This window comes from Mustela erminea, chromosome 3 (assembly GCF_009829155.1).
Source record: "Mustela erminea isolate mMusErm1 chromosome 3, mMusErm1.Pri, whole genome shotgun sequence".
NCBI classification, from domain to species: Eukaryota; Metazoa; Chordata; class Mammalia; order Carnivora; family Mustelidae; genus Mustela; species Mustela erminea.
This window is the reverse complement of record NC_045616.1, coordinates 72,397,563-72,422,952: the sequence shown is the minus strand read 5'-3', so window position 1 is coordinate 72,422,952 and position 25,390 is coordinate 72,397,563. Positions and strand designations below refer to the sequence as shown.

At 34.0% G+C, this 25,390-nt stretch overlaps 1 long non-coding RNA gene across 1 annotated transcript in view; it reads right to left on the bottom strand.

Moving 5' to 3' along the window:
- LOC116585602 overlaps nucleotides 1-25,390 on the bottom strand; it is a 331,358-nt gene that overhangs the window by 168,548 nt on the left and 137,420 nt on the right. Inside the window, exon 2 of the long non-coding RNA XR_004283716.1 lies at nucleotides 16,144-16,221. This is a non-coding gene — a long non-coding RNA (uncharacterized LOC116585602). The remainder of the gene's footprint in view (nucleotides 1-16,143; nucleotides 16,222-25,390) is intronic.

Genomic DNA, 25,390 nt, shown 5'->3' with positions numbered 1-25,390 from the left:
TGCAACTATACAGATAGAGCTAGAGAATATAGTGATAAACAAAAGAAGTCAGAAAAAGACAAATACCATATCAACTCACTCATATGTGGAATTTAAGCAACAAAACAAATGAGCAAAGGGGAAAGAGAGAGAGAGAAAACAAGAAACAGACTCTTTTTTTTTTAAATTTTTTATTTTTTATAAACATGTATTTTTATCCCCAGGGGTACAGGTCTGTGACTCACCAGGTTTACACACTTCACAGCACTCACCAAAGCACATACCCTCCCCAGTGTCCATAATCTCACCCCCTTCTCCTAACCCCCCTCCCCCCAGCAAAGAAACAGACTCTTAACTATAGAGAAGTAATGATCACTAGAGGGGAGGTGGTTGGGTGATAGGTAAAACAAATGAAAGGATTAAAGAGTACACTTATTGGGATAAAAAAAATAAATAAAATGAAGCATAGTAAAGTACTTCATTTGAAAAACTACTAATCAGAGAACCCTGTAATTTTAGAGTGACTTTCATAAAACACTTATTTTGATCCCCAAAACATTTGTACATCTGATAGCACAAAGTTTTATATGTATACTTGATTTCATTTTGTTCAATGAATATTTTTAGATATCAGTTTAAAATAATTTTTGTTGTGTTCCTAATTTTTTTGATGATAGAGTGGCAATGTGCATAGTATATTCGGATTTCCTAAATACAAACAATAATCTCATAAAAATAATATGAGAAAATTCTCATTTTAACATCAACAAAAAGTTTTAAAGCTTTAGGAGTAAAATTATTCATGAATTGATGGTAACTTTTTTCTAAGTTGACCTTATATTCACATACTTTCAATCAAGCTACAAAAGGGCTAATTTGTATAATTTGTTAAAATGACCATAAAGTTGATTTGAGTGGGTAAATGTGGCAATAACTGAGAAAAATACCTGAAAAGAGACAATTCATTTAGAGATTATTTCTAGACTATGTCAAACATACTATAAAGCTCCCATGATTGTACAATGCAGAAATGAATAAAGCAGACCACTGGAATGAAACAAGGTATCCCAAAATATGTATGAAAATGTGTGTGATAAAGATGCATTTTTAAATTAGCAAAGAAAAAATGTGAGTTGTCACACATGTTGTTGTACTCTTTGCAAAGAATATTATCATAAGGTCAGGCTAGGCCCTACTTCGTTCTTTATATGGAATAAACTCTTGATAGACCAAAATTTGAAACAGAGAAGAAACCAACTAAATACTAGAAGAATGTTCAGATTATTAAAAATAATTTTGTAGGGATAAAATTTTCTAAAGCTGACATAAAACTCTTAACAATCTACAAACAAGGAGTAATAAATTTAGCTAAAAGCAGTTTTTTTTAAGTTTAAGTTTCCCAAGTAAAACTCTTACAAAATTCAAAATAGTCCAGGGATCAAAAAGAAAAATATTTTATTACCTATGTCGGACAGGTAATATTTTTCTTTAATATGGTTTTCTTTAATATTAATATTAATATTAAATATTTTAATATTTAATAGACTTTTACAAGTTAGAGAAATTCTCACAATAGAAAAATGGACCAAGAATATGAAGATGTTTCACAACCAAGTTACTAACCTGTAAAAAAGTGCCTATTATCATTCATAACTAAGAAATATAAATTAAGCAATAGTATATTATTTTCCTCTATAGATAGAAAACATTAAAAGGACTTGATGATCTAATATTAGTGAAGATGTAGAGAAACAAGAACCCTCATAAAATGTGAGGCAAGCGAATTCTTATAAACCCTCTGAAAGCCAGTATTAATCAATATTCTTATCACTCAGAGTGATCTTACCTCCAAGGACATGCTCAAATATAAGGACCCATATATACAAGGATATCTATTTCAGCATTACCCCCAAAACAAAAATCTGAACAGAAAATAAATGTTCATCAATACTAATGTACATTATGATGGCTATAGTTAACATTGTACTGTGTATCTGAAAAGCGCTGAAGAGTAGATTATAAATGGTCTCACCGCACACACACACACACACAGACAAACACATGCACATACACATAGCAACTATTTTAAGGCCATGGACATAGGAAGTAACTTTATTATAGTATTCATTTCCCAATATTTATGTATGTCAAAATATCACATGCATACCTTAAACTTACACAATGGTGTATGTCATCTCTATCTCAGTAAAGCCAGGAAAATGTTCAATAGAGAATCAACTTAAATAAACTCACTGGAATATCATGCAGAAAAAAAAGAATAAGGTGCATCAGTAGGCATTGGGATATGTGAGATATTAAGGGCAATAAGCATGTTACAAAACAATGTGTCTAGTGTGACCTCTCTTGTGTAAGTAAATGTATATCTCAATGCATATATACTTTTACATGTTTATAATATATGGGAAAGAAATCACAACAAACTGATTCTCTCTGAACAGAGGATGGGGATGTGGCCAGGGGTCAAAAGGTGCTAGTGAGTACTATTATGTCAACATATGAACTAAATTTGTTTTATCAAAAATCTGGAAGAGCCTTAGTTAATGCAGCCTATATGTAGATAAAGTTGATTTTTGTCAATTTCTATTTGTTCTTGAGTTGCATCAGAGTTATCAGTTCCAACCACACCCCTCTCTTGCTGGGAAGGTTATCATACTGACACCTCATCATTTCTTGCCACTAAATACTTCAAAGCTGTCAGTTCCTCCTATCATTGACTTTTAATAAAGCATGTTTCTACAACAATTCAGACTTATTTATATATTTTATTGCCTCTACATAATTGCCTCTGAAGCAACAAATCGGATAAAATTCTCCTGGCCCATTTCATTTTTACCTCTATAAATTTCATTTTTCAGAAGTAACTGTGATGTTAGCTGTTGTCTTTTTGTAGACACTCTTCATCAAGATAAGGTAACTCCCTTCTAGTCCTAATTTGCTGAGAGTTCTGTCAGGAACGGATGTTGGATTTCTGTCAAGTGCTTTTCCTTACTTTTTTTTTTTTTTTAAGATTTTATTTATTTATTTGACAGAGAGAGAGAGATAGTGAGGGAGGGAACACAGGGCAAGTAGGAAAGGGAGAAGCAGGCTTCCCACTGAGCAGGGAGCCAGATGTAGGGCTTGATCCCAGGACCCCAGCATCATGACCTGAGTCAAAGACAGATGCTGAACAACTGAGCCACCCAGGCACACCACGTCAAGTGCTCTTCTGTGTGCCAACTGATACGATCATATGAATTTGTATTCTTTTAACTGTTGATGCAAAGAATTACATTGATTTTCAAGTGGTGTACCAGCTTTGCATACTTGGCATAAATCTCTCTTGCTAATAACACAATAATTATTTTTATATATGATTGACTTTTTGTCAATATATTCCCAAGAGTTTTTCTATCTATAGTCATGAGAGATATTGTTCTTTAGTGTCTTTTTTTTTTTTTTGGTACTATCTTCTGGTGACGTTATCAGGGTAAACCTAGCCTTCATGAAATGAGTTGGGAAGTGCTTTTTCTTCTCCTATTTTCTGGAAGTGATTACATAACATTGGTATCATTTTTCTTTAAATGTTTCATAGAACTCTCTACAGAAACCATTTGGCCTTGAAAGTCTGTTTTCAGGAAGAGCCTAAATTCAACTTCTTTAATGATTACAGACCTATTCAGTGTCTCTATTTAAGCTTAGGTGAGTTTTAGTAGTTTGGGTTTTTAAGTACCTGGTTTAATGTGCCAAATTCATAAATATTAAGTTGTTCATAGTGTTTCCTTTCTTTTTAATGGCTCTAGGATCTAAACTGCTATTTCCTATTCTATTGCTAATAGGATCATTTGTGTTCTTTCTTTTTATTGTTGTCAGTCTTGCTACACTTCTATCAACTTTATTATTTTTTGAAGAATCAACTTTATGTTTCAATGACTTTATTATATTCCTACTTTCAATTTCATAGATTTCTTATTATTTTTAATATTTCTTTCCTTCTGCTTGCCTTGAGATCTTTTATTTGTTTTGCTCTTCTTTTTCTAGTCACTTGAACTAGGAACTTGGACTACTGATTTGAGACCGCCTTTCATTTCTAATGTAAGAATTCAAATCTACTTTGCCTCTGAACACTCCTTTAGATTTACCCTGAACATTTAAATATACTGACTTCTTAATTTCATTTAGTTCTATTTTTTTATTTCATTTGAGTCATCCTCTTTGATCTATGGACTATTCAGAAGTTGTATTTAAATTCCAAAGAATGACAAGTTTGACAGCTGTCTTTTGTTATAGATTTCTACTTAAATTCCATAATGATCCTAGAACAGACTCTGCACAATTTCATTTCTTTTAAACTTATTGAGGTTTGTTTTATGGCCCAAAATATGATCTACCTTGGTAGATGTCTTGCTGTTGTTGGCTGGAATGTTGTGTATATTTTGATTGGATACTGTTGGTTGTTTATACTGTTCAGATCTCCTGGGTACTTGCTAACTTTCTGACTGATTCTATCAGCTGTTGAGAGTAGACTGTTAAAATCCTCAGCTATCGGATTGTGAATTTGTCTATTTTTCCTTTTAGCTCTATCAGTTTTTGCTTCACATATTTGAAGTCTCTGTTGTTTAGTGGGTAACCTATTTATTATCATTATACATTCCTGGTAATTTGCTCATCTTTACATAATGTTTTTCTTTGACTCTGATAATTTTACTTACTCATAAGTCTACATTATTAGATATTAATATAGACATTTCTGCTTTTTATTAATGGTTGCATAGTATATCTCCTCTCATCATTTGACTTTCAACATACTTACATATTTGATTTCAAAGTTACTTTAGCATATAGTTGAGTCATTTTTTAAAACTCACTGGAAATCTCTTTTTCTTAGGCTGGTATATTTAATTTTTCTACCTTTAAGTATTATTGATATTGATTATTGATATGTTAATATGCTATGCTTAGGCCTGACATTTTTTTATCTGCTACATATTTTAAGCCATAAATATGTATTACTTATCAATATTTGGTATCTGTAGATTAAGTTGATAATAGGTATTGAGTAAGAACTCAGCACTATGTGACTAGAAGTTCAAAGGAAAAGTGTTTCCAAGAAATAGTGTAACGATTTTCTAAAGCTATTAAAAACAAGAGCCTTTGTACTGAAATGCCTTACTAAGTTACAAACAGGATGACGGAAAAAAGACCAATCCTAAACATACTTACATAATATTTCATAATCCCAAGGATTAAGATGATCAAGTGGCTTCCAAAAACACAACATAACCAAAAAGAATGAGAATCAGACAAACATCATATTTATCATCAGCAAAACTGAATGTTAGGAGACAACTGAGAACATCTTTAAATTACTCAGGGAAATTTATTTTCAATCTGGATTTTTTTGCCAAACAAAATTACTATTCAAATGTTAAGACAAAATATATTTCATACATGAAAGGATTCAGTTTCTCTCCCACTTAGTGTTCCTGAAGAAATGTCTTGAGAAAGAACACAAGCTAAATGAGGAGAAAACAAGAGATATGGCATGAATTAAGAGCTGTATCTTACTAAGAGGAGGAAATTTGACTTGATTCTAACCTCACAATAATCAAGTTTTAATGACAACTCAGAGCCAACTGGGAAATAAAAATCACCATCAAACAAGAGGGGCTGCTCAGAAAAGGGAAGGAGAATTTCACTGATTGCTATGAGTGGGTATTAACAAAAACCTAGTTAATTCTTACTAAAAAAACAAGCAAACAAATAAACAACAACAAAACAAAAAACAAAAACCTACCTCCATTTCTTCTGAAATATTTCATGTTACTGCACATTCATGGAAAAACACTTTTCCCTTGGGGAAAATCCTTGTATGACCACCTAGATGTTGAGTCTAGGAAACGCTGCCCTGTCTTACTATACACAGAAATCCTTGTTACACTATGTCATAGGTGATGAGCTTAGGGATTCAGACCTTTTTGTATTCATCTGTCTCCAGGGGGAGACTCTAATATAATGATCATTTTAAATAATGTAACATACCAGATATCAAATTTAAAAAAATCCACAAACTCAACAGGTGCCTGAAAATAATCTTGAAAGACTAATGAGATTATTTAAAAGTTTCCTATTTATTTATTTATTTATTTTGGTCATTCCAGGAAACTCTGTCTTTTCCACTGAAAGTAAAACAAGTTCATTAGAAGCTTTTTTCTAGGACACCTGGGTGGCTCAGTGGGTTAAAGCCTCTGCCTTGCACTCAGGTCATGATCTCAGGGTCCTGGAATGGAGCCCCACATTGGGATCTCTGCTCACCAGGGAGCCTGCTTCCCCCTCTCTCTCTGCCTGCCTCTCTGCCTACTTGTGACCTCTCTCTCTCTCTGTCAAATAAATAAATAAATAAAATCTTTAAAAAGAAAGAAAGAAAGGTTTCTTCTATAGGACAAAAACTTCCATACACTCATCTAAGAGCAGGTACTCTAACCCTTAGACCCTCCTCTACGCCCTCTTAGGAAACTAAAATATCTCATCCTACTACATGGCTTTTGATTTCAAACAGTCTACTTATTTTGCAACACTCTGTCTAGCATGATTTAAATTAAACAATAGATATTATTTTCTGTTCCTTTTTTTACTCCCTTACCGAGCAGTTTTGAAGGCCTAAGAAAGCTCAATTCAGAGCAATTCTCTCAATGTTTAGTATAAGTAGAGAAACCATTTGGGCCTGAGGATTTCTGAAGATGCTCCCTATTCTCAGCTGTTGTATAACTTGCAGAACGTCTAATTTATTAGTTGTAGAGCCATTTCACACAACAGAACTCCAAATCAGTGCCCTGAATGAAGAATTAGCTGTGCTGCACTTGTTAATGCTGATGAAAGTGGCACAGTTACATCACATTGTACTGAAAATAATTACTCTTATTGTATAGACTGGGAAAGAGGGATGATACAGGGATACAGGAGCTTGTTTGTGCTTCCATGAGAATCGCATTCATGAAGATTAAGTACTTATTTTAGGCATAGTATATATAAACCATTTCTCTTGTGTAATACCCAAAAGAAACACAGTAAAACCGGAGTTTCCAAAATAGAACTTTTACTTGATCTAAAGTCAGACGTATTTATGTTTCCCTTTACATATGGGGGTCATTTAATGCTGTAACTTTTATTTCCCCATTTTATTTTTCCAAAGAAGAGAAGATACTGGTAAGTACTACTTCTGCCTGAAGTGAAGTCATTGGAAAGATTTCGATTTGTTCTCCAAAAATAAGGTTTTAAAGTTCTTTTATTTCAGATGTCTCAGTTTTATTTGTACATCCAAATGGTCAGTATCTGATATAGCCCCTTTCAGTAAAATCATCTTGTCAGTCAAAGCTTAGAGAAGTACCATACATAACCATAGAACAATTTTAACAAATCATGGGTATTTACTGATGTGACAGAGGTTATAACTCTAGGACACTATACCTGCATTGGCTACATATATGATTAAGAACAAAAAGTTTTGATATTGCCAACACTGTTTCAGTGAATGTGAAAACTCAAACATATGCATGCATTTGCACATATGTACACACACACATAGACCTTTTCAATAGTTTAATATATACTTAATCAAAGTCCAGTTCTTTCCACAGAGATAGAAAAGCTGTCACCCAAAATGCAGTATTACTTTTGTTTTTAAGGAGATGAAAAGGTAAAAAGGGAAAAATTTTTATCAACCTCAATTAACTACTCATTAATAATAGTAACCATGTCCAAAAAGTTTGATAGCATAATGGTAATTTGCCTGTTGTTATACTGAACTATTTTACTCCAAGGACAATTCACTAAATCTGAAGTTTTATAAGATAGGTGGTAATATACATTTTTTAAATGCTAGAAAACCAAGGTTTCCTCACTCACTTTCATACCAACACTGAAACTGTAAAACTGTCAAATATGATGAACTTTAACAAAGATATTCACATATCTTATTTTCCCTCAGGCAGCTGAAATGGACTTTTTTTTTCCTAGTTCAGTTTTTTTTATCAGACTATATTATAAGAATATTCAAAAGCTTTTAATATTCTGGAAGCGTTCACATTTGTTAAAGTAGTTGACCTCTCTAGGTCTTGATTCCTTCATGGATATATAAAGAGATCATTGTAGATTTCTTCAAGTTATATTCTATTACTTCTGGACTCTCAGATTCTAGCGACTCTAAGTCCCTAAACGGGGAACCAAAGGAGGTCCACACCAAGACACCTAATATCTAAAAAGTCAGCAAGGAATGATAAAGGGAGAATTTTAAAAGCAAGAGAAAAGAAAACAACCACATATAAGAGAAATCCTATAAGGCTATCAGCAGCAACTCTGTAGACCAGAGGGAGTGGCAGGATATATTCAAAGTGCTAAGCAGAAAAAACCTAAAACCAAGAATACTCTACCCAGCAAGGTTATCATATAGAATAGTAGGAGAGAGAAAGATTATAGCAAGAGACAAAGAAGAGCACTACATAATGATAAAGGGAACAATCCAATAAGAGAATGTATAATTGTAAATCTCTATGCACCCAATGTAAGAGCACCTAAATAAAAAAATATACATATATTAACAGACATAAAGGGAGAAGTTGGCAGTAATACAGTAAGAACAGGGCAATTTAACATCTCAGTTACATCAGTGGACAGATCATCCAGACAGAAAAGCAACTAGGAAATGGTGACTTTATAGGGCACATTAGACTAGAGGGACCTAACAGGTATATACAGAACATTCCATCCAAAACCAGAATACACATTCTTCTCAAGTGTACATGCAACATTCTCCAGCATGGATCATGTTAGGATGAAACAAGTCTCAGTAAACTTAGGAAGACTGAAATTGTATCCAGCATCTTCTATAACCCCAATGATATGAAACTAGAAATGAATTATAAGAAAAAATCTGGAACAAAACATAAATCCATGGAGGTTAAACACCGTACTTGCTAAATAACTGATGGGCAATGAAGAAATCAAAGGGGAAATTAAAAAAAATACTTAAAGACAAATGAAAACACAATGCTCCACAATCTTTGAGACACAGAAAAAGCAGTTCTAAGGGGGAAGTTTATAGCACCATAGGCCTATCTCAAGAAACAAGAAAAATCTCAAAAAAAACAAAAACAAAAACAAAAACAAAACTTAACTTATATCTAAAGAAGCTAGAAAAAGAGAACAAACAAAGCCTAAAGCTAAAGAAGGAAATAAAGATTGGAATGGAAATAAATTACATAGACACTATGACAAAGCAACAGAAAAAAAAAAAATCAATGAAACACAAGCTGATCATTTGAAATGAATAACAAAAACTAATAAACCTTTAACCAGACTCATTAAGAAAAAAAGAGTCTGTATTGAAATAAATAAAATCAGAAATAAAAGAGAAATAAAAAGGAATACCAAGAATTATGAAAATATTATGAAAAATTTCATGCCAACAAATTGGACAACTTAGAAGAAATTAATAAATTTCTGGAAACATACAGTATTCTAAAACTCAGTAAGAAATAGGAAATTTTAGTAGACCAATTACTAGTAACAAAATTGATGTGGTAATCAAAAAACTCTCAACAAAGAATAATCTAGGACCAGAGGGCTTCACAGGTGGATTCTGTCAAACATGTAATGAGGAATTAATACCTATTCTTCTCACAATTGCAAAAATTAAAAGAGGAGGGGAAACTTCCAAATTCATTCTATGAGGCCACCATTACCCTGATACCAAAACCAGACAAATACAAAAACAAAAAAATAGGGGCACCTGGGTGGCTCAATGGGTTAAGCCTCTGCCTTCAGCTCGGGTCATGGTCTCAGGGTCCTGGGATCGAGCCACCATCAGGCTCTCTGCTCAGCAGGGAACCTGCTTCTCCCTCTCTCTCTGACTGCCTCTCTGCCTACTTGTGATCTCTCTGTCAAATAAATAAAATCTTTTAATAAAACAAAAAACAAAAAAAACAAAAAAATAAAAACACCTATTCTCATTATTTTAAATGAACATAGGTGCAAAACCATCAACAAAATAGTAGCAAACCAAATTTAATAATACATTAAAAAAATCCTTCACTAAAATCAGGTGGGATTTATTCCAGTGTGGCAAGTCTGGTTCAATATTAAAAAATCAATCAATGTGATGTTACAATAACAAGAGTTTGGTACTACATATATATATAGATAGATAGATCAATCGATCGATCGATCGATCAATGGATAGGATAGAGAGCCCAGAAATAAACTCACACCTATGTGGTCAATTAATCTATAATAAAGAAGGAAACAACATGCTATGGGAGTAAGACAATCTCTTATAAAAATGGGTTGGGAAAACTAGACAACTATGTACAATAGAATGAAACTGGACCGTGTTCTTATACCATACATAATAATAAACTCAAAGTGTGTTAAAGACTGAAATGTGACACCTAAAGCCATTAAACTTATAATAGAAAACAAAGGCATTAATCTCTTGGACATCATACTTAGCAACTAATGTATGGATATGTCTCCTCAGGCAAGGAAAACAAAAGCAAAAATTAATGTTAGGACAACATCAAAATAAAAATATTTTACACAACAAAGGAAACTATTGATAAAACAGAAGGGCAACCTACTGAATGAAAGCAGTTATTTGCAAAAATAATATATCTGATAGGGGTTAATATCCAAAGTATATACAAAAGTTTTACAACTCTATACCAAAAAATACAATCTGATTAAAAAATGGGCTGAGATCTCAAACAGACATTTTTCCAAAGAAGACACAGAGATAGCCAACAGGCACATGAAGAGGTACTCAATAGTACTGACCGTCAGGAAATGCAAATCAAAACCACAATGATATATCACTTCAAACCAGTCAGAATGACTAATATCAAAAAGGACTCTGAAAAACAATCAGCGGTTTGAAGGGGTGGGGGTTGGGGAGGTTGGGGAAACCAGGTGGTGGGTGTTGGAGAGGGCACGGATTGCATGGAGCACTGGGTGTGGTGCAAAACAATGAATACTGTTACGCTGAAAAAAATAAATAAATTAAAAAAAAAAAAGACAAGAAATAACAAGCAAAGGTCCAAAGTTGGAGAAAAGGGTATTTTTGTGCACTGCTGGCAGGAATTGAAATTGGTATAACACTATGGAAAAGAATATGGAGATTCCTCCAAAAACTCCTCCAAAAAATAGAAACACCATATGACCTAGTAATTCCAATATTGGGTATTGACCCAAAGAAAACAAAAACATTAATTCAAAAAGACAACACATGCATCCCTGTGTTTATTGTGGCTTTATTTACTGTAACAAAGACAGGGAAGCAAATCAATTGTCCATCAACAGAAGAATGGATAAAGAGGATGTGGCATACACACACACACACACACACACACACACACACACACGCACAATGGAATACTGCTTAGCCAAAAAAAAAAAAAAAAAGAATGACATCTTGCTATTTTTGACAACATAAATGGATCTAGAGGGTCTAATACTAAGTTAATTCAGACCCAGAAAAGATGAATATCATAGGATTTCACAGACATGCAGAATCTAAAAAACAAAATGAACAAAAAAAGACCCTTAAATACAGACAACAAACTGGTATTTGCCAGATGGGAGGTAGATGGGAAGGTGGGCAAAACAGATTCAGGAGTTAAGAAGCAAAACTTCCAGTTACAAAATAATTAAGTCACAGAGATGAGAAGTACAGCATAGGGAATATAGTTAATCACGTTGTAACAACAATTGTAAGACAGATGGTGACTAACCTAATAGTGGTGAGCCCAGAGCACTGTGTACAATTGTTGAATTAGTACATTGTACACCTGAAACTGATATAGCACTGTATGGCAATTATGCATTAATAAAATTTTTTTAAAGGGTAAATTGGTTGTTCCACTGAAGTAATTATTTTTAGATTGCATTTTTTTCATCTACTGAGCTGTCTCCACCAAATAATCACATTCTACCTTCACTAAATCTCCCATACCCCTTGAAACTCACCACTGTAGTATGAATCCAGGGCTTCAATTGATCATGGCACTTGTCCAGATGGCCTATCAGCTATGTAAGTCCTGAGAAGCTGGGTGTACAGGTCAAGCCTGATTGTTTGGATAAAGATAACTGCTCTTCTGTTACAAATTTGAATAAATGATATAGACAGAATATGGACACATGTCAGAGTACCTACCACATAGGTAATCTTGGTTCACCTGTAACTGAGTTTATTTACCTACTGAGCAGATCTGGAATCCAGGACAAACAGCACACCTGTCCAGTCCTTCTGCATGTATGACTGGGTCAAGTTCCAAGTCCCAGTAGCTTGTACAAGTTAGTCCTTTGTTCCATCATTCTGCATTCAGTGTTCTGAGAGTCACTACTTCTGTTTGGTTTAGAGTGTGGATTTTAGAGCTAATTACCTACATTTAAATCATAAATTGCCACCTGCCAGCTTCTTACCTTAGCAAGCAACCCAGCTTCTCAGAGCCTCAATTTTCTCTTACCGACAATGAAATAATAGTGTTGCTGTGGGATTATTTGAGATGACTCATGTGAAATATTTAGAAGCTTCCCTCCACACACAGGAAGCATTCAATATGCGTTAGTTATTTTTACTGATCTCCACTCATGTCATATATGATATGAAACTGCATTTATTTGAAGTACTTTAGCATAGACAATTTGCTATTATATATGCATATGAAAACCACACTCTAGGTGAATTTATTTGTCCTTATCAGAAACAGCAGAAAATGAACTAGCCCATCCCTCCAACAGCTACTATATACACTTGAGTTACCTCTTTCTCTGATCATCATCATCAAAATTGGTTCATCAGCACAGTATGTTACAATTATGGCTACTGGAGGAATTCTGTTCATTATCAAAATAGTTATTAGGGATGAAATCTCACTGGTGATCTTCAAGATGTGTAGATTGACTAAAATATTTTAGGAATAATCCTAGACTTTGCATTAACAGGGATAAGAGTAAAATGAACAATATAGCTTTCACTTACACCCTTAAGCATGACATCTTAGACTTAATTCTTAAATATTTCTTTTCTACCGCTGACCCAGGGATTTCTTAATAGTCTGATTTAGTAATGATCTAACAATGGAATACTGTCACATATGTCTTAAGTACATCTTTCATGCAAATTACTTTCTTATAAACTGGAACCTGATCAAATTTTTTAAAAACATCCTATACTTGACTGATAATACATGTTGGCGTCTGTGGCCAAATTTGTCTGAGACTTGCTTTTATTATAGCTTGGGAATTACCTTTACTTATTTTAAACTGCTAACAGCTATCAGTAGTTAACCAAAGAGCCCACTGATTGTGTATACAACATAGCAGTTTTGGCCAGTTCACAGAAGTATGCCTCCGTAAGTCAACTAGATTATAAATTCTTTGAGAACATAAGACAAAACATAACTAGCATTCATTTATTCAATAAATACTTATTGACAACGTAATAATTACAAAGTATGGTTATGGGCAGTAAGGATCTTCAGATGACTTAAATTAAGGTCTTTATTCTCAATACGCTTACAATTGGAGGAACTCTTTTTTTGTCTTTATAATTTTTCTTACAATAAGTTGTATAAAACATATTCCTGGCACTAATCAGTTAACAGAGTTGAAAGATCATTTCTATCAGGAAAATTACTTCCTAAAACCTATTACCCCTTTCTCCCTCTAACAGAAGGGGACCTTCTTGAAAATTTTCCTAGTAGATATTCAAACATGTTTGTCATCAACTAAAACTCAACAAAATAAAATTGTTTTGTGTAAAAACTGCTCTATCATCAGCTAACTAGCCTCATTGGCCTTGCTTTGATAAAAGATTCATGCAAGGGAACTCAGTTGTATGTGTGACAGTTTCTACCAACAAAAAAAATAACACAGTTTCCTAAAATTTTCCCCTCTAAATTGGATTTTTAAATTTACTTTTTACCTAAGGCCTTTCTGTCAGAATAAAATAGCTTTTCTTGTAAAAGCAAAATGTTTTATGCTGATCCCACAATTCTTAAGTGCTGTGAAGTGGAAATGGAGAGTTAAGGCAAAGTTTAACTATAGCTTATTATTTTGCTTCCTTATTTTTTAAATTTTTTATATTTTTCATGCAATCTAATATACAGGGTAACCCTGTATACTAGTTGGATATCAGCTTTTGCTTGACATCCACCCCCCAATTTTATAATCTTTTTCTTGGGGCCCTGAAGTCTTCACAGTGTGCTCTGTCATACAGAGTAACTGACCCGAGTACAAATCATTCATCAGTTTTCTCTTCCTCCTTCTCATTAAGATGTAATCTCAGTAGAGTCATTTCCATATGGTAGGTGACAAGAGGTGGTAATATTTTAAATGAGCACATCCTCAGTGATGCATCCGCTAGCTCATTATTTGGTCTTCCCTGGTAGCAAGATATTTTAATTCAGTTACAATGGCTTGTTACCTTAGGAAACCTCTCTTACCTACAGAATTACTAGCACTTTAGCCAAGAAGCAAAGTATTCTCATGTCAACAGGGGCTTTTTTTTTTTAACTCTACAAAAAAATAAAAAAATAAAAAAATCTACCCATCTTGCCTGCACACATGGATATAAAAAGTCATGTGGCTTGAGCTCATGGAAATAGCAGATACTTGATTAAGGAGAACTCAGACTCTATTTTCAGTTAAAGTCATTTAACAAATGGGAAAATGGTCTTCAAAATGAATTAAAATTAAGTTGTCTTTTGAAGCAGTAGTAGAGTCAGAGCAGTAGGTTAATTATAAATTTTCTTGATGCTAGTGATAAAGCTGATGTAATGGTATCCATTAGGAATTATATGATGGGAATAGTCAAGACACAGTAATAACTGAAATAATATATCAAAATCAAAGAGCCCAAGTCTTTGAAAAGCCGTAGTCATAAATTAAATCACAGATGGCTTCCACAGGGTTTTGTGCACTGACCACTGAGTAAAACAGCAAAGACTCTTTTATTTGATTGGGATTTAATGGATCTAATTTGATTTTAATTTAGGTGCCTTAACTTTGATTCTCATAGAAGCACATAAGGGAGAAGAAATCAAATGCAAATATTTGATTTAGATAGTATAACCTCTATATATGAGACAAGCAATAAATGATCAGTTATTAAGCTAATACAGTGTGCTGTGCAAGTCTGGGAATGGTAAAAACCACTCAGAATTTTCCTGCCCAGGGTACCAAGAGATTAGTATATTTATATGACAATTTCTGAGAGTGACTGGTTGAGGATATCTGAAGAGATGTTAATTTCTTGGCAATTTTACCTTGCTCTAGAAGTTGGAAGGAGGCCTTCTGAAATTCACAGAAAAGTACTCAGTCACAGAGACATTGTATGACCATGGAAGTTTGGCTAGACTACAATGGAAGAGTAAAACCTGAGAACATGGGTAGAATACTGACAGCATCTGTCCCATTAAAGAAGTTCAGATTTTCTTTACCTTTAATCTATGGCCATGAAGAAGTCAGTAGGTAATACTACCTGATCAATTAGAAATTATTCTTCTAGTACATAGCAGGAAACCTAACAATGCACAAATTCAGTAAGCAGTCCAGACCTTCTTCAGTAGCCTAATGATGTTATCAAGGACCCAGGGTTTTTCCACCCTTCGCTACTATGCCTAATATAGCCTTTGTTCCTCATCGGTCTAGAAATTATGTGGTTGTAAGACACCTGCTCTAACACTGAGATCAAAGGAAGGAAGAGAAGGAGAAAGATGGGAAGGAGAAGAACAGCCAAACTACTTACTTTTATACCCTTATATCTTTAATCAGAAAACTATCTTTACCAGAAGATATGCAAAAAATCCCAACAACCCTTGCAACCACTGAGTCACAGGGCCAAACTTACCTGCAAAAAGAGTATGGCCGTGTCCATCATGTTCAGTTTCGGAAATAAAAATCTTTGTAAGTATTTTAAGCAGAAAAGGGTTTAATACAAGAATTAGATGCTTGCAAAGTCACAGGAAAGGCTACAGGAATTCTAATCTGAACCCAGTGATTCCTAAAACGACTTAGCTGAATTTACACGTGAAAGCTACAGTGTAGAGGCAGTCACAAAACTAGGGACAGATGAGGATATTAACACTAAGTACTGAGTGTAGGAAGACTCACCAGAGGTGTGATCCAGAGATTGGCAGCGGGAACCAGAGAACTAAGACTGTGGGGAACACAGCAACACAGGCCAGAGCACTGCAATGAACAAAACAAAAGACATACATCTAAGTGAGTAACTGTTACTCAGAGCACTTGCCCTGAAGGATTCTGCAGAACACAGAGATTAGAATGAGACTATTGAACTGAATAGACCAAACCATGACACCTCTCCTATGGTTCAACACATTGCATTTCTAAAATTATCAAGGTTCTGTAAGCCAAGGAAAGTTGATAGCAATGATGACTTGAAAACTAATTAATAATACTGGCCTCAGCCCTCACTCCAGGACAGTCACAAGGGTTTTAGTTCTCACTTTAGGTGGTAGAGATGCTACTCTAGGTCTCCACTTTCCTCTTTATCTAAATACTTCTATAAAGATTCTGCTTCTTTTTTGTCTTAGTTCAAGGTTACAGTCAGAGGTCTCTGGCCAGTCCTTGATAATGATTATAAGGAAGAATGGCAACAAGAGAAGGCTAATAAAGCAATGAGGGGCGATTAAATTTCTCCCTAAGGAATTTTCAAATACAAAACAGGTAATATCCCTGATGATTATTTTTGTTCTTATTCTGACGAGTGCAATCATATCATCGGTAAATTTTATCTTGGAATACAAATCCGCAATCATTTCTAACTAAACTTGTTCAAAGTCTAAAATAAATTATGATATATATTAAAATATAGGATATTGAAGCATTCATAGAAGCATTACTTGTCGAATATTATTCCTTTTGATGTATCTTAGGCAAATGACACCAGATGTTCAAATAGAGTTGCTTCTTACAGAGGAAAAGAGGAAAGCTCGTGCTGTTTTTGTTGTAATTTCCAGTCAGGCAGCTCAATATAACTATCTTACTATAAGGCACTGAAATATTGCCTACAAACTCAGTGAAAAATGACATAATAGTTCTGAAAGTGAACAACATTAAGAGGTTATGAAAACTTCATTTTTATTCTGGTTCTAACAAAACCAAGAGTCTGGTTACACACAAAAAGAAAAGCTTTTATAAGATTCATTTCCCACTTGCATAATAAGAGATTAAGAGGTTTGTTTCACTCTATAACAATAGAATATTAAGGCTCAAAGAGTATTTGAAATGTAATGGCAATATGAAGATTTAGGAAAAATGATATTTACATAAGATGGAACTACTAGGTATTCTTCAAGATTGCCTTGATCCATTAGTAAGTTCACTCAGGGCTCAACACTGAAGTCTTCAGGGACATAAAAAACTTATTACAAAATAATAATTTAGAGTGTAAATGCAAGTACCAAGTAGAGAATACTAGGAATTTTCGATAAATGGATTAATTCCCATGATGCCACTAAAATAGTGAAAAAATATCAAGACACTTAGTCATAAAGGCATTAGCTTTTTAATATATTAAAGCAACATAAAGAAATAAGATGAGACTTGTCTACTGTGGAATCAAAAGGACCTTAGTATGATGGGTCCATAAAGAGAATTTAGTAGGCATTTCTGTGGGCACTGAAGTTACAACCCTCTCTTTTGGTATACCTTCAGGAGATTTTGGTTTAGATACCAAGATTGGAGTGGATCCTTTTTAATGTGAACTCTTAATGAGGCAGTCCTCATTTATACATTTTATACTGAAATGGAAATGGCAATAAAATAATTAATATATAATAGTATTAATTTTTCTGTATTAGCAATGCCAGGAAGAGCCTGGTGACGCTTGAGCATTTGGACATATCATACTGAAAAAAATTTCAAGTTTATAGCCTTAAATGATGTCATTTTTACTTTATCACCTTATTGTATTTTGTCAAGTATGTAACATCTTTAGACTCATTTAACAAGTCTGGAATTTGAGATATGCATAAAATTAACTTGGGTACAATGACAGATCTAGTGCAATTAGGAAATGTAGACTGAGCCTCAGACATCTGACTCTAGAGCCTAAGCTATCAACTCCCTAACTATATCACATGCACATACACATGCATTTCAAGTTCTGTTTAGAGGCATGGAGATAAAGCTATTATTGATCTACTGGCTTCTTGACAATAAGGTAGAACAACAGTTTTAACTGCGCTCCAGTAATAATTGGATTGGACCAAGTTTTTCAAATAAAAACAGTAGAGATAAATATGATATAGACAATGAGGAGGGTTTGAAGTAATATGACTTTTTTTTGCTGATACTCTCTTGGCTACCATAACTAAAGGCAATCATAAGAACTCTTTGCTAGTTTATTACATTTAGGAAATGATGGCCTGATTTCTTATATGCTTTAGAACAATCAAACAAACATGAAATATGAAAGACAGCATAGAACCTAGAAGCTGGTTCCTTTTATTTATATCTCTCCACCTGCTAGTTGATCCTTGTTATCAATCTGCATAGACCTTCCAGGAAACCTGACTCTGACATCTTTTTAAAATGGCTATGAGTGAGAATTCATCACTGCCAGCCTTCTCCAAGCTAAATACCTCTCTTCACCTACTCTCACTATTTGATCACTCAAACATTACTGTTGACCTGGAATGGTTCCCAAGCTCATTTTATCAGCATTCCATTTCAGACTTAAAACCGGCCAACGGGAGAAAACTACCCTTCCTTATCAGATCTCTACTGTAAGATTCCAACTTCCCCATTTTGAAGAGCTTGACTTCTGAGCTTACATTCTATTCTTAAGTTCATAGTTATAATTTTCTTAATGCCCAGTGCCCTAGGATTTGCCTGACCAGACTGATGAGGAACAAGTTATAGGCCTACCAAAAATTTGGCTAAAAATTTGGTTCTATGTCAGTGTCACCATGCCAAGTTGGGAAGTTAAACAATCAAAACAAAAATAAAGTCTAAGGAATGGGAAGAAAAAGGAAATAAACTAAAGTCTAAGGACTGGAGAAGAAAAAGGAAAGCAAACTGTCAAACCAGGACTGGAGAAGAGCTTGGACAAATAGAAAAACGTCAAGTCCTAAATAACACATTAGAGTCTGTCTCAGAAACCTGGGGAGGTAGCACTGAGAAGTCTTAACTAAGTTTATAATGTATCCTTGGCTTTCTACAGAACACAAATAATTACCTTTTTAACCATCCCTCCTATACCACCCAAAAATGTAGCTCTACAGTTTTAATGTAAGCTTCACTGACACTTGAGATTGTGGTAGTCATGATTTACAACACTTTCACAACCTATGTATTCCCTTTGATGTTGGTCTTCCCTGCTGTGTTTGATGTTTTACTTTTTGTTGATTTTAACACCATTGACTTTCATTAGTTTTTATATTTGTCATCAAGAGTAATGACTCAAACATTCAATTACACTTTGCTTGAATGAGTCACTCCAATTTTCCATTTCGGTGATCTTTTCAATAAATTTATTTCAAGAATCTAACCTTAAAAAACAGTTTGTAAGAATGAACCATAAGAAGAATACCCACCTTAAAAAAGATTTTCAAATATTACTATAAGAGCAATAGTGAAATGAAATAATCTTGCAATTTTGACCATAAAGTAGCTGACAACTACTCATAATTGTAAAAATGAAAGAGTATAATAATGGAATATAGTCAACAATCAAATATTCCATGCCTTTAAGTGTTCTGTTTTCCTACAAATTAACTTGATGGCTTTATATGAACTAATGGATTAATTAATAGAAGAAAAACTGAAGATTTAGCCTAGAAGCCATAGGACATGGAAATAAAAATAAAGGAATTAATAATATGATAATATAAATAATAAAATAATAAAAATTAGTAATATAATAATAAAATATTATTGAGGAACAATCAACTAAATTTCCAATGGGCAAGTTGTTTGACATTATGTATCACCCTTGGAAGCCGTTAGTTGCTAAGCCAAATGTTTTCACAATTAGGGCCTGGTCTATCTTTGATACTACATTCAACAAAAGGTTTAAAGTATTAATGAATTAAAATATTATTTTAAAATAAACTTGTATGATGATGCTCAAGATTTTTGATGTTCAAGACTATCCATTAAAAGATAAATGTGACAAAGTACCTGAAGAAATTTTTTTATTTCTACCATTTATCCTAAAAAACCTCTTCAAATTTGTAAAGCTTAAATCCTAGAAACTGGTTCTTAAAATCAGTTTCAAGAAATAGGGGTTAAAGAGAAGTCCTACAAACAGATTTCAGAGTAAAGATGGTGGTTTGAAAACACAGCTAAGTCCTCTCCACCCCTAAATGTCACTAAAATAATTAACATTAAAAAAAAAAAGTCCACAAGAAAAGAGAAAACAAAAAAATCACAGGAAAACTTTAAGAGGGAAAGCAGATGAATTGTAGTATTTGAAAGCAGATACAACAAATGTGAGTTTTTTTTTAAATTTTTTATTTTTTATATGTGAATTTTTAACCAGCAGTGAGGAACTTCCAAATGATAGTACTTCTGAAAATGAAGGTAAATATCAGACTAATATCTGGAGGACTGCCTAATGATTCTTCTAAACTAGGTAACTGAAGCACGCATTCCCTCACCAAAGACACACAGAGGGCTCTGTAACGGGAGGCCCCATGTGCATTCGGGTGTAAGATGATTCAGTGACCATTTGTTTACTGAATGTGGAAACCCCTCAACACCTTGATTTTACATGTCCCTCAAAATGACAGTAGCCAAGTCTACCCTCTCAGATGACCAGAAAAGTTTCCTCTTTTGAACAGACCAGGTAAAGATGAATAAACTAAACATACATCAGGAAATCCCTAATATAATGATACAAATAGATAATGCTTTAATACTAAAGCCTGCACATGATAATCCCTACCCATAGGCATAGTGTTTCCAATAACTTTTTTATTATTCCACTTTTAAATATGGATAACCAAAGATCATTAGCAGAAAAAAGCTCTGACTTGAAAATTAATAAATAAGCAAGAAAGCCATGGGGATACAAGATTAAGAAGAGTAAAAGAGGAATCATGTCTGTGAAAATGGTACATTAGGTAGTTCCAAAAGTTCATAGCTCCATAGGGGCACTGAAAAATGTCAAAATTGTCAGAACAAACTGCCCAAGTCTACACAATAGTCAAAAGTATAGATCCACTCAAATGCTGAGTCAAGAAAAAACGGACTTGTAAATGATAGGAAGGCTTTCCATTTTCATTCATTCTTGTCCCTCCCCACCCCACCACTGGCAAGAACTATAGTCTCTACTCCCAGGATCAAACCCCAGCCCTAAGTCCAGAAAGAGAGCATGTCAGCTCTTATTCTGCAGAAACTTGTCTGCTTTGACCTATTTGCAGCCTACCTGAAGGACTGATTGAAGGTCCTTGCCTTTTTGTTTTGATTGAGACACAATTTTCTCTCTGACCGATTTACTTCATTTAGCACTATACTCTCTAGCTAGGGGAGGTGACAAAAGGGATGGGTGATGAGGATTAAGGAAAGCACCTGTGATGAGCACTGGGTGATATATGGACGTGATGTATCACTATATTGTACCTCTGAGACTACTATAAATATTATATGTTAACTAACTGGAATTTATTTTATTTTTTAAAGATTTTATTTATTTATTTGACAGACAGAGATCACAAGTAGGCAGAGAAGCAGGCAGAGAGAGAGAAGGAAGCAGGCTCCCCGCTGAGCAGAAAGCCCCATGCAGGGCTCAATCCCAGGACCCTGAAATCATGACCTGAGCCGAAGGCAGAGGCTTTAACCCACGGAGCCACCCAGGCGCCCCACTAACTGGAATTTAAAACAAAATCAAACTCCTTCAGGCAGAGCTGTGGCTGTGCAGAGGGCATTCTGTGAAAATAGTGCAAGGTACACCAACAACCTGCTGTTGTTTGAGGCAAGGGAATCAAGGGGAGGCAAACAATAATAGATGCATTGGAAGTCTGTGAGGGAAAGCTGGAGGTTTTTTGGAAAGTGTAAAGAAGTGTGTGCACATATGGAGGAATTTAGAAGACAAATGAATTTTAAGGGCAGGATGCACTTTCAGAGAAGACCTAAGGAATAAACCTCAAGCTTTCACCTCTGGCTGATTCTAGGTTCAGCAAGAGAAGAAAATCAAAGTCAAGGCTGTGAGTAGTCCGGGGATGAGGTACAGACGTGCCTGAAAACAGCCAGTCTGTAAAGATCAGATGAGCTCCCCTTTCCCTTCCCTTTTCTTGTCCCCCTCCTTCCTTTCTTCCTCCCTTTCTTATTTTGGATCACAAACTAAAGAAATAGGGACTTCAAAGTTCCCATATGACAAAAACTACAAACTTTGTAAAAGTAGTTCAGGAAGTGACTAACTAAACAACTACAACACACAGCCAACAATGAAAACAAACCCCCAGGAGAGGGTAATGTCCATTCCAGAGTTACCACATGATCATGCTCAAAATTTCTAGTTTTAACAACAACAAAACAAAACCAAAAACTAAAAAAGACAAAACCAAGCAGGCAAAGCAACAAGAAAGTAGGTAAGTTCACAAGAGAAATGAACAGAAACTGTCTTTTCTGTCATATTCAAAAAATCATTGCTGAGCTTTTCCTCTATACTTTCTTGTGGAAATGTTATGGTTTATGTTTAAGTCTTTAATACATTTTCAGTTGATTTTTGTGTATGGTGTAAGGTAAGGGTCCAAGTCCATTCTTTTGCATATGGATATCCAAATTTCTCAACACTACTTTTGAAGAGACTCTCCTTTCCCCACTGTGTATTCTTGGCATCTTTGTTGAATGGTATGGTTGTATATGCATGGATTTTTGTGGGTTCTCTGTTCCGTTCCATTGGTCTATATGTTTGTTTCTATGCTAGTACAATACTGTTTTTATTGCTAGAGCTTTGCAATGTAGTTTGAAACCCAGAAGTGTGATGCTTCCTCCTTTTTTATTCTTGCTAAAAGCTATTTGGCTATATGTGGTCCCACACAAATTTTAGGATTTTTTTTTCTATTTTTGTTAAAAATGTTTTTGGAATTTTGATGGGGGTTAAACTAAATCTGTCAATTGCTTTGCATAATTTTGGTCTTTTTAACAATATTAATTCTTCCAATCCATGAACATGAAATATCTATTTGTGTCTTAATTTCTTTTGTCAATATTTTATAACATTCATTGTATAGATCTCTCATTTCCTGATTAGCTTTATTACTACATATATTACTATTTTCAATGCTATTGAGAATGGGATTATTTTCTTGATTTCTCCTTAGAGTGTATAGAAATACACTTAGTGAGTGTATAGAAATGCAACTGTTTTTTGTACATTGATTTATATCCTTTACATTTGCTCAAATTGCTTATTAATGCTAAGTTTTTTTGTGGACACATATAATGTTATTTAATCTAAAAATATAGACAATTTTATTTCTTTCTGATTTGGATGCCAAATTTTCTTCTTGCTCTTGCCTAATTGCTTGGAGTAGGACTTCCTGTGTTCCTTCCTATGTTAAATGTAAGTGGTGAAAGTGGGCATGCTTGCCTTGTTCCTGATAGGAGAGGAAAACCTTTCAGTTTTTCACTGTTGAGTATGTTAACTGTGGTCTTATCATAGATAACATTACTTATATTGAGATACATTTCTTTAATACCTAATTTAAGAGTTTTTTTTTATCATGAAGGAATGTTAAGTTTTGTCAAATGCTTTTCTCACCTACAGAGATGATAATACAATTTTTACCTTTCATTTGTTAACATGGTATATCACATTTATTGATTTGTATATGTTAAACCACCCTTTCACCCTGGGGAAAAATCCACTCAGTCATGTGTCTGATCCTTTTAATGTGCCATTCAATTTGGTTTGCTAGTATTTTGTTGAGGATTTTTACATATATGTTCATCAGAGATATTAGCCTCTACTTTTCTTTTCTGATAGTATTCTTGTCTGGTTTTGGTATCAGGGTGACCCTGGCCTCATAAAATGAGTTTGGAAGTGTCTCTTCCTTTTCAATTTTTGGAAGAGTCTGAGAAGGTTTGACATTCTTCTTTAAATGTTTGGTAAATTTCACCTGTGAACCCATCTGTCCCAGACTTTTCGTTCTTGGGAAATTTTTTGATTCCTGATTCAATCTCCTTAATTATTGTTCTGCTCACATTTTCTATTTCTTCATCATTTAATCTTGGTAGGTTGTTCATTTCCAGGAATTTAGTAATTTCTTCTAGGCTATCCAAAATATTAGTGTGTAATTGTTCAAAGCAGTTTTTTATTCTTTTTATTTCTCTGGTGTCAGTTGTAATGTCTCTTATTTCCATTCTGATTTTATTTGAGTTCTCCTTTCTTTTTTTCTTACTTTAACTAAAGGTTTGCCAATTTTATCCTTGTGAAAAGTCAGCCCTTAGTTTCCTTCAGCTCTGCTATCCCTTTCCTCGTCCCCATGTATTTCTGCTCTCATCACTGTTATCTCCTTCTAAGGCTAACTTTGGGTTTAGTTGATCTTTAAGGTGCAAAGTTCAGCTGGTTTTCTTTTTTCCCTCTTTTTTTTTAAATTAGTGTTGGCATTTACCACTATAAATTTTCATCTTAGAATGGTTGTTGCTGCTTCTCTACACTTATACATCGTGTTTCCATTTTCATTTGCCTCAAGATATGTTTTGATTTATTCTTGAAAATCAAGAGTGTGCTGTTCATTAGTATTTCAGCTTTCCTCCTGTTACTGATTTCTAATTTCCTAACATTGTATCAGAAAAGGTATTCGATATGATTTTAATGTTCTTAAGTTTATTAAGTCTTGCTTTTCTGGAAAATGCTTCATGTGCCCTTTGGAAAACTGTGTGATCAGGTGCTATTGGTTGGAAAATTCTGTATATACCTATTAGTTTCATTTGGTCTAAGGGATAGTTCAAGTTAAATGTTTCTGTATTGATTTTCTGTATGGATGATCTATCCATTGTTAACAGTGTAATATTAAGAACTCCTACTATTATTATATTCCTTCTTATTTCTTCCTTCAGATATGTTAATATTTGCTGCATATACTTAGGTTCTCCAATACAGTTGTAAAATCCTCTTCATTAATTGACTCCTTTATTATTACATAGTTACTTCCTTTGTTTCTTATAACAGTTTTTTACTTCAAATTTTTCTTTAATATGAATGTAGCTATTCTTGCTGTTTTTATTCCCACGTATTGGTTTATCTCTTTTCATACCTTCACTTATGAGCCTTAAGGCTTTAGTGAGTCTCCTAAAATCAGCAGACAGTTGGGTCTGATTATTTTTAAATCATTTAGCCAACTTCTGTCTTTTTATTGGAGAAGTGAATTCATTTAAAGTTATT